The sequence below is a fragment of the Bubalus kerabau genome, chromosome 2 (genome assembly GCF_029407905.1).
Source record: "Bubalus kerabau isolate K-KA32 ecotype Philippines breed swamp buffalo chromosome 2, PCC_UOA_SB_1v2, whole genome shotgun sequence".
In the NCBI taxonomy this organism is placed as follows: Eukaryota; Metazoa; Chordata; class Mammalia; order Artiodactyla; family Bovidae; genus Bubalus; species Bubalus kerabau.
In genome coordinates, this window is record NC_073625.1 from 149684915 (window position 1) to 149696593 (window position 11679).

General features: G+C 36.7%; 1 long non-coding RNA gene across 1 annotated transcript; it reads right to left on the reverse strand.

Moving 5' to 3' along the window:
• Nucleotides 1-274: 274 nt before the first annotated feature.
• LOC129643930 (uncharacterized) lies at nt 275-9689 on the reverse strand. The gene is made up of 2 exons (XR_008710605.1): nt 8219-9689; nt 275-2054 (listed from the first exon to the last, which is right to left on the reverse strand). It is a non-coding gene; the product is annotated as an uncharacterized LOC129643930 (long non-coding RNA).
• Between the last annotated feature and the right edge of the window lie 1990 nt (nt 9690-11679).

The window sequence follows — 11679 nt, forward strand, 5'->3', positions numbered from 1 at the left end:
AGAGAAAGAAAAGGGAAAATTAAAACCAAAATAATACAAAAATAAAGAACTGAACTCAGTGAAATAGAAAACCATTAACAGAAAAAATTAATGTAACCTAGGTCAGTTCTTTGAAAAGATCAATAAATATCACTGAAAAGTTAGCAATTTAGCAAAAGTTAAGTAAAAATTGCTAAAAAAGACTGATCAAGCATGAAAGAAAATATTTCAGATTACAGAAACTAATGAAAGTGTATTGCCACAAACTTTAGATACATTAAAAGACATAGAAACATTAAGGGATATTAAGCAACTTTAATGCCAATAAATTCAACTCAAATGACACAAGCAGTAGTAAAAACAAACAAACAAACAAAAAAAAACTTAGTTATTTCATAGCTACATTTTACTTAGTAACTTCACAAAGAATGCTAATGACCAAAAGCACATGAAAAAAGACTCAATATTGGGGAAGTTAAAACTATGAGATACCCTTCCTTGTATGATTAAGAAGATAATCAATATGAAAAGTGGGAGACTAAGTGAAATAATGAATTCTCCATACATTTTCAGTGGTTGTGTAATATGGCAAATCCACTTTGGGAGATATTATAAGAGGTTCTTAGTAAGTTAAATAACTACCAATGGCCTAACAATTCCATCCTAGTTAGTCACCAAAGGGGATTAGAATATAAGGCTGCAAAATACTTGTGTAAGACTATTTGTAACAACTCTGTTCATAATAGCTCAGAATGAGACACACTGAAATATCTATTAATAGGTTAAAAAAAAAAAAAGGGTTATAATTTTAGAATGATACACCCCTCAGCTGTAATTAAGAGAAAACTACTGATTTAACAGACATGTATCTCTAAAACATTATGTTGAGTAAAAGAAACCAGGCCCCCTAAATTTCACTCATATGAAATTTAAGAAATGACAAAACTCATCTGTGCTGAAAGTTATCCGAACTGATTCCTATAATATGTAGCGAATTGGCATTGACCAGAAATAGTAAAGGGGATTTTCAGGGAAGGTGGAAATGATCTTTGTCTTGATTATGTTTAAACATGGAGAATTTTATCAAAACTTCTCAAATTATATACTTAATATCTCTATGTAGATATTCATGCCATTTAAATACACATCATTTAAAAATATAAATAAAAGGCAAGGATTACAGTTACAGAGACAACTGTAATAAAAAAAAAAAAAAGTTTTACAGAGACAACTCTTTGGCAGTTTTCAATTCTTCAGATCTTAAATGATTAAAGTGACCACCTAGGTAGATAGAATTTCTAGCCCATATTTTTCTTTATTAGGAAATAATGTTTATACATGTACTGCTTTATAAAAACACACTGCACACATAAAAGGATCACTCACAAAAAGTTAGTTAGTTTGTCCACATTGTGTATCCTTTAAGATTCTTATGTGTTCAGTTCGGTTGCTCAGTCGTGTCCTTCTCTTTGCGACCCCATGAACCACAGCACTCCAGACCTCCCTGTCCATCACCAGCTGCCAGAGTCTACCCAAACCCATGTCCATTGAGTCGGTGATGCCATCCAACCATCTCATCCTTTGTCGTCCCCTTCTCCTCCCCTCAATCTTCCCCAGCATCAGGGTCTTTTCAAACGAGTCAGCTCTTCGCATCAGGTGGCCAAAGTATTGGAGTTTCAGCTTCAGCATCAATCCTTCCAATGGATATTCAGGACTGATTTCCTTTAGGATTGACTGGTTGGATCTCCTTGCAGTCCAAGGGACTCTCAAGAGTCTTCTCCCACACTACAGTTCAAAAGCATCAATTCTTCATCACTCAGCTTTCTTTATAGTCCAACTCTCACATCCATACATGACTACGAAAAACCATAGCCTTGCCTATTTGTGTAAGTAAATATCAACCTGAAATTTACAAGAATTTAAACTGATAAAAATATTAAAAATGAAATTTTTAAGTATTTTTATTTTTGCTTCCTAAAAGAGGAAGGAAAAATTATTTGTGCCTTCCTAAAAAAATTTAAACAATTTTTGAGATGTGCATGCAGGAAATGAATTAGATTATGTTTCCAAAGCCCCTGAAAAACAAGAAATAAATATTTTATCCTGTTGCTATTTGTATAGTAAATACATAGCCCAGTATTAAGTATTTAAGTTGCATAAATACATTCTGGAAATGCTATGTAAAAGCAAATATATATTCACAATTATATGCATATATGATATATGCTATATCATATATGCACATATATTTTGATGTCTTTACTGTAGTTTACAAACATTACTAAAATTTACTACTATGAATAGTAGTATTTAAGAATAAAAGATTCCTTTAAAAACTAAAAATATAACTACCATATAGCCCAGAAATCTCACTCCTGGCATATACCCAGAAAAAACTATAATTATAAGAGATACATGCACCCCAATACTCATTGCAACACTATTTACAATAGCCAGGACATGGAGGCAGCCTAAATGTCCATCAACAGAAGGATGAATAAATAAGATGTGGTACATATACACAATAGAATATTACTCAGAAATAAAAAAGTACAAAAATAATGCCATTCACAGCAACATGAATGGACCTAGAAATTGTCATATTGAGTATAGTAAGTCAGACACAGAAGAGAAGTATCATATGATATCACTTATATGTGGAATCTAAAAAAAGGGTACAAATGAACTTATTTACAAAACAGAAATTTAGTCCCAGATGTAGAAAACAAGCTTATGATTACCAGAAAATAGGAGGGGAAGGATAAATTTGAAGACTGGGATTGATATATACACACTGTTATATGTAAAATAGATAACTAATAAGTACCTACTATATTTAACACAGAGAACACTACTAAATTATCTGTAATGGACTATATGGGAAAATGATCTAAAAAAAAAGTGGTATATGTATGTGTATAACTGATTCACTTTGCTGTACACCTGAAACTAACACAATATTGTAAATCAACTATATAGAATAATTTGTTTAATTATTAACATTTAAATAACCTACACTCTATATGTGACCTTTTCCTTACATGCTAGGATATTTTAAGAAAAAAGAAATGCTTTAATAAACTCTGAAATGAACTTAAAATTAATAAAATATATGATTGGTAAAATTAATGAAGTTTCAGCCAAATGTTATGAAATGTAGTCAGGTACTATAAAATGATTACACAATTTAAATAATTCTTGAGATGTAAAAAGTGTAGGAACAAGATTGATGACAAAGCTAAAGGAAAAAATTAAATTATTTACATATAATATATATAAGTAAAGTTCATATGTAGTTCATACATGTAATTTACAATATACACAAAAACTATATATTATGAAATACATACATATGTATAGAAATAAATCATTAATGTAAAAATTAACTATATAACCAAATGTAAGTACTAGTTAAATCTGAGTTATGGGTTTTACAGTTTTGTTTTGCCTTTTTTACAGTATTTTTTGTTTTGTTCATTTTGTTTTTGGCAGTCATTCATCTTGAGGATATTGCTGCTGCTGCTAAGTCGCTTCAGTCGTATCCAACTCTGTGCGACCCCATAGATGGCAGCCCACCAGGCTCCCCCATCCCTGGGATTCTCCAGGCAAGAACACTGGAGTGGGTTGCCATTTCCTTCTCCAATGCATGAAAGTGAAAAGTGAAAGTAAAGTCGCTCAGTCATGTCCAACTCTTTGCGACCCCATGGACTGCAGCCTACGAGGCTCCTCCGTCCATGGGATTCTCCAGGCAAGAGTACTGGAGTCGGGTGCCATTGAGGGTGTTGGTGAACTACAATAAAGAATAAAATCTTAGGACCCTAATCTCATTGTAAGGACACAGGAAGGTTCTGTGTGCCTCACTCCAAAGTCTATCAACCCAGAAAAACTCTTCCCAAAGGTTTTAGAGAGAAAAAGCATTACTGAGTAAGCATGACACCAGAATACGATGGCTATCCTGGCAATACACTAAGAAACTGTCAAAATAGAAATAATTCTATTTTATGCAGTCAAGCAAACACAAGCCATTACATACATGTTCTCAAGATAACAATAACTAGTCTTTGCCTCATGTGAAGACCTGACTCATTTGAAAAGACCCTGATGCTGGGAAAGATTGGGGGCAGGAGGAGAAGGGGACCACAGAGAATGAGATGGGTGGATGGCATCACGAACTCAATGGACATGGGTTTGGGTAAACTCCGGCAGTTGGTGATGGACAGGGAGGCCTGGCATGCTGTGGTTTATGGGGTTGCAAAGAGTCAGACACAAGTGAGCAACTGAACTGACTGATTGAGTAACAGAACTTGGCTGTAGTTTGTCACACGAAGTTCATATTAGATTTGCAGGGTAATTCGAGTAATCATCTGTGTCAGCTCATTGGCTTTAACCAGAGGAAAACATACTTCTATCTTTAGAACTAAAGTTTAGTTTAGTAACCTGGAGAAAGGTGCCCCCTAAAGTTAGTTTCCCATTCTTACACAGAAACTGGGAGAAATAGATGTTACCTTCCTTGGATGTTAACCTTTCTTGATATTTACATATTAAAGAGAGAGCTTCTGTGACCTTCAGAAAGTGATTCCTGAGTCATCTAATTGATAAAAAACAAACAAACAAACAAAAAAAAAAACCTTATATGTGTTTCAAAGAGCAAAGTACTTGGAATTTTTCTGCAGTAAACGCTTTAAGAAAAAGGGACAGGAACAAGTCTTCCCCCTTATTTTCAATAAGGAGAATTAAACTTCTTATTTTAAATTTTTAAAATTTAATTTTATTTTATTTTTTAACTTTACAATATTGTATTGGTTTTGCCATATATCAAAATGAATCCACCACAGGTATACATGTGTTCCCCATCCTGAACCCTCCTCCCACCTCCCTCCCCATACCTTCCCTCTGGGTCATCCCAGTGCACCAGCCCCAAGCATCCAGTATTGTGCATCGAACCTGGACTGGTGACTCGTTTCATATATGATATTATACATGTTTCAGTGCCATTCTCCCAAACCATCCCACCCTCTCCCTCTCCCACAGAGTCCAAGAGACTGTTCTATACATCAGTGTCTCTTTTGCTGTCTCGTATTTAGGGTTATTGTTACCATCTTTCTAAATTCCATATATACACGTTAGTATACTGTATTGGTGTTTTTCTTTCTGGCTTACTTCACTCTGTAAAATAGGCTCCAGTTTCATCCACCTCATTAGAACTGACTCAAATGCATTCTTTTTAATGGCTGAGTAATACTCCATTGTGGAGAAGGAAATGGCAACCCACTCCAGTGTTCTTGCCTGGAGAATCCCAGGGATGGCGGAGCCTGGTGGACTGCTGTCTACGGGGTCGCACCGAGTCAGACATGACTGAAGTGACTTAGCAGAATACTCCATTGTGTATATGTACCACAGCTTTCTTATCCATTCATCTGATGATGGACATCTAGGTTGCTTCCATGTCCTGACTATTATAAACAATGCTGCAATGAACATTGGGGTACACGTGTCTCTTTCAATTCTGGTTTCCTCAGTGTGTATGCCCAGCAGTGGGATTGCTGGATCATAAGGCAGTTCTACGGAATAAAATAGAAAGTCCAGAGATAAATCCATGCACATATGGACACCTTATCTTTGACAGAGGAGGCAGGAATATATAATGGATTAAAGACAATCTCTTTAACAAGTGGTGCTGGGAAAACTGGTCAACCACTTGCAAAAGAATGAAACTAGAACACTTTCTAACACCATATACGAAAATAAACTCAAAATGGATTAAAGATCTAAACATAAGACCAGAAACTATAAAACTCCTAGAGGAGAACATAGGCAAAACACTCTCTGACATACATCACAGCAGGATCCTCTATGACCCACCTCCCAGAATATTGGAAATAAAAGCAAAAATAAACAAATGGGACCTAATTAACCTTAAAAGCTTTTGCACAACAAAGGAAACTATAAGCAAGGTGAAAAGACAGCCTTCAGAATGGGAGAAAATAATAGCAAATGAAGCAACAAACAACTAATCTCAAAAATATACAAGCAACTCCTACAGCTCAACTCCAGAAAAATAAATGACCCAATCAAAAAATGGGCCAAAGAACTAAGTAGATATTTCTCCAAAGAAGACATACAGATGGCTAACAAACACATGAAAAGATACTCAACATCACTCATTATCAGAGAAATGCAAATCAAAAGCACTATGAGGTACAATTTCACGCCAGTCAGAATGGCTGTGATCCAAAAGTCTACAAGCAATAAATGCTGGACAGGGTGTGGAGAAAAGGGAACCCTCTTACACTGTTGGTGAGAATGCAAACTAGTACAGCCATTATTTTAAAATTTTTATTTGTCCTTCCAAAAGGCAAAACAGAACCCTTTATAAGTTCTAATAAAATATGTTACTTATTAAATACTGAGTATATGCAAACAAAATAACCAAGACAGTAGGCCCCAAAGGGAACTGCTTATGCTAAGCCTCACATCACCAAACCAAGACTTAATATTCTGGTTCTCCTAGAAATGGAATCTTAAACCAGTCAATCAGGAATTGCCTGATCATCAGGCAAGTAGGTAATCTATCATCCCCTGCCATCCCCTAAAGGAAAGCAACCTTGCAATAATGACCCACTTTTTGGCATAGTTTAACATCCATTTTCCTGCTCCTTCTTGCCTATAAAACTCCTTTACTTTGTATAGCTCCTCAGAGCTCCTTTCTATCTGCTACATTAAATGCTGTCCAATTCTAATCACTTTTTGTCCAGATAAAAAATTTTAATATGCCTCAGTTTGTTTTAACATTTTTTTAAAAAGAGCTTACAGTCTCAGAGTGGTGAACGGTATGTAAAAAAAAAAAAAAAAATAATACTGCATCCCCAAATGCACTACCTCTAGGAATGTGATTCAGTCAGCATATCAATGGTAGATTATCTCTACTTGATGAGATTTAGGGGGGTAAAGTCAAGGAGGGGCTATTAAGTCTTTTCAGGGGAGATATTTAAATCGAGCCTTAAAATATCCAGGAATTTATTATTTGGACATGGAAGAAAATAATTTTTTTCAGGTAAATGAAAGACCAAGCACAAAGTCACAAAAGCATTATGTGGCTTGATAAGCTACAGCTTTAGCAAAGACAACCTGTGAGCGACAAAATGGGAATTAGGTTGGTAAAAGCTAAGTCAGGAAGTACTTCACAAAACATGCTAAGATTTGGGGACAGTTTTTTAGAAAAATGGCAATCTACTGACTCTATTAAAGCAGGATAGTAACATGATTAGATTTGGATTTCTGGATAACTAGTGACTGTGAGGGATCTCCTGTCAGAAGTGGCTCCCACAGACTGCATTTTGTCTTAAATCCTCAGGCAAACAACCAGTGTGCAGTACTTACAGGCTCTCCATTTGCTTTTAAAAAGCATAAATTCATACATTTAAATAAGTTGACTGGCAGTACTCAACATTTGTGTTTTGAATCATTGTATAGAAGGCATTTACTTTGCACTACAATTTGACAATGAAATATTTAATTAGAAGTTTTTTGAGGAGGAAATTAGTAAAATAAAGCACTCCATTCTGACTATAATTTTGTACATTTCTAGCTTCCTTAGTCCTTCCAAACGTACTCTTTGACTTTCTCAAGGGCTTCTTATGTAATTTATTTCCTTTTTTTTTAACCCCTTAATATCTTTTATATCTCAACTACTTTTTTTAATTTAGATGAAGTTACAAGGTCCATTTTTTTCACCACTATCAAGTCAGAAGCTTCTTTTTTATTTCATTTCCTTACCATCTGAACATCTTTGTGAGAAACCTCAGTTCTGTATTAAGCTAACTGTACATTGGTATGGCTATAAATTAATGGGGCTTCCCTGGTGGCTCAGATGGTAAAGCATCTGCCTGGAATGCAGGGAGACCCAGGTTGAATCGCTGTGTTGGGAAGACCCCCTGGAGAACATGGAACATTGATGTTGAGTAGCAATATTTTTATAACTAAAATTCATCACATTTTCACAGGGACCATTTTAAAAACACTATCCTTTTCTGAAACCTTGAACTTTGTAACTACTCTCTTCCTTTTCAATAGAGGAAAGCTCCCAATTCACAAAGACAAGACCAACTATAAATTCTGAACTAACTTCTTTCGATTAAACTTATGTAGCAATTGGCTTTCTTTCTTCACCTTTTGAAACAACAAAAAGGGCTTTTGCAAAAGCGCATCCCTCACTTGAACGCTGGATCCCGTATCCTACCTTTCTTAGGCACCAGTGATTATCCTGTCTTCTTTATCTTCAACACTCCCTTTTCTCTGCTTGTTCCTGCTCTCTAGGATTTCAAGTTGCCTACATCTTTTTCATCTTTAGAAACCAGAAAGTAAATTATAGCATAAAATGAATATACTCCATTTCAACCCCTGATCTATTCCAGTTCCTCCTGCGTTTTCTCCTCTTCAGCACTCAATCTGACCAAACTTACCTGCCTTTATAGCTTTCTTGATTGCTGATAGAATTCACCTGAGTTCCTTACTCTGTTTGTAGGCAGGCTGCTTTTCTACTGCTATTCTCCCACCCACTGAAGCTCATTTCACTAAGGCCAAATCCCAAAACATATTTTATCCTTCACTGTTCTCAGTGTCTCAACAGTAATGGCCTCTTGACTTCACACATCTCTTTGGGATACGTTTTACCATTGATATTTATAACAAACAATATGTTCCAACATTTTTAGTTTCTAGTTTTCATTAATTGTGCACTTTTGTCCTTGCCTTTTCATAAAATCCAGTATTACTCAGTGTTGGTTCTGTTTTGTTTGTTTTTTGCTTTTCTTTTTCATCTTATATCTTCTATCTTGATAAGATCCTGTATTTCAGTGGTCAAAAATACCATCTATATACTGTGGATTCTCAAACTGCTATCCTGAGATTGTTTTCTTAACAGTTTTTCTTTAAGCATCTAAAGCTGCACTCATCAGCACCTCTCTCAGATAATTCTTTACTCCTGTATTTCCTATCTCAGTGAACTGTACACTGTTTACTCTAGAGATCAAGCTAGAAACCTGAAAATGTTTTTCTGTGTGTTTTCAGACCTTTCCCTTTATAGTTGATTCCTATATAATCTAGGCAAATTGGAAGTGGTCAAACAGGAGATGGCAAGAGTGAACATTGACATTCTAGGAATCAGCGAACTAAAATGGACTGGAATGGGTGAATTTAACTCAGATGACCATTATATCTACTACTATGGGCAGTAGTAGAAATGGAGTAGCCATCATGGTCAACAAAAGAGTCCAAATGCAGTACTTGGATGCAATCTCAAAAATGACAGAATGATCTTTGTTCGTTTCCAAGGCAAACCATTCAATATCACGGCAATCCAAGTCTATGCCCCAACCAGTAACACTGAAGAAGCTCAAGTTGAACAGTTCTATGAAGACCTACAAGACCTTTCAGAACTAACACCCAAAAAAGATGTCCTTTTCATTATAGGGGACTGGAATGCACAAGTAGGAAGTCAAGAAACACCTGGAGTAACAGGCAAATTTGGTCTTGGAATACGGAATGAAGCTGGGCAGAGGCTAATAGAGTTTTGCCAAGAGAATGCACTGGTCATAGCAAACACTCTCTTCCAACAAGACAAGAGAAGACTCTACACATGGACATCACCAGATGGTCAACACCGAAATCAGATTGAGTATATTCTTTGCAGCCAAAGATAGAGAAGCTCTATACAGTCAGCAAAAGGAAGACCGCGAGCTGACTGTGGCTCAGATCATGAACTCCTTATTGCCAAATTCAGACTTAAATTGAAGAAAGTAGGGAAAAACCACTAGACCATTCAGGTATGACCTAAATCAAATCCCTTATGATTATACAGTGGAAGTGAAAATAGATTTAAGGGACTAGATCTGATAGATAGATTGCCTGATGAACTATGGATGGAGGTTTGTGACATTGTACAGGAGACGGATCAAGACCACCCCCATGGAAAAGAAATACAAAAAAGCAAAATGGCTGTCTGAGGAGGCCTTACAAATAGCTGTGAAAAGAAGAGAAGTGAAAAGCAAAGGAAAAAGGGAAAGATGTAAGCATGTGAATGCAGAGTTCCAAAGAATAGCAAGAAGAGATAAGAAAGCCTTCCTCACCAATCAATGCAAAGAAATAGAGAAAAATAACAGAATGGGAGAGACTAGAGATCTCTTCAAGAAAATTAGAGGTACCAAGGGAACATTTCATGCAAAGATGGGCTCGATAAAGGACAGAAATTGTATGGACCTAACAGAAGCAGAAGACATTAAGAAGAGGTGGCAAGAATACACAGAAGAACTATACAAAAAAGACCTTCATGACCAAGATAATCACGATGGTGTGATCATTTACCTAGAGCCAGACATCCTGGAAAGTGAAGTGAAGTGGGCCTTAGGAAGCATCACTATGAACAAAGCTAGTGGAGGTGATGGAATTCCAGTTGAGCTATTTCAAATCCTGAAAGATGATGCTCTGAAAGTGCTGCACTCAATATGCCAGCAAATTTGGAAAACTCAGCAGTGGCCACAGGACTAGAAAAGGTCAATTTTCATTCCAATCCCAAGGAAAGGCAATGCCAAAGAATGCCCAAACTACTGCACAATTGCACTCATCTGACACGCCAGTAAAGTAATGCTCCAAATTCTCCAAGCCAGGCTTCAGCAATACGTGAACCATGAACATCCAGATGTTCATGCTGGTTTTAGAAAAGGCAGAGGAACCAGAGATCAAATTGCCAACATCCGCTGGATCATCAAAAAAGCAAAAGAGTTCCAGGAAAACATCTATTTCTGCTTTATTGACTCTGCCAAAGCCTTGGTGTGGATCACAATAAACTGCGGACAATTCTGAAAGAGATGGGAATATCAGACCACCTGAACTGCCTCTTGAGAAACCTATATGCCAGCCAGAAAGCAACAGTTAGAACTGGACATGGAACAACAGGCTGGTTCCAAATAGGAAAAGGAGTACGTCAAGGCTGTATATTGTCACCCTGCTTATTTAACTTATATGCAGAGTACATGATGAGAAACGCTGGGCTGGAAGAAGCACAAGCTGGAATCAAGATTTCCAGGAGAAATATCAATTACCTCAGATACGCAGATGACACCAACCTTATGGCAGAAAGTGAAGAGGGACTAAAAAGCCTCTTGATGAAATTGAAAGAGGAGAGTGAAAAAGTTGGCTTACAGCTCAACATTCAGAAAACTAAGATCATGGCATCTGGTCCCATCACTTCATGGGAAATAGATGGGTAAACAGTGGAAACAGGGTCAGACTTTATTTTTCTGGGCTCCAAAATCACTGCAGATGGTGACTGCAGCCATGAAATTAAAAGACGCTTACTCCTTGGAAGGAAAGTTATGACCAACCTAGATAGCATATTCAAAAGCAGAGACATTACTTTGCCAACAAAGGTTTGTCTAGTCAAGGCTATGGTTTTTCCTGTGGTCATGTATGGATATGAGAATTGGACTGTGAAGAAGGCTGAGCACCGAAGAATTGATGCTTTTGAACTGTGGTGTTGGAGAAGACTCTTGAGAGTCCCTTGGACTGCAAGGAGATCCAACCAGTCCATTCTGAAGGAGATCAGCCCTGGGATTTCTTTGGAGGGAATGATGCGAAAGCTGAATCTCCAGTACTTTGGCCTCCTCATGCGAAGAGTTGACTCATTGGAAAAGACTCTGATGC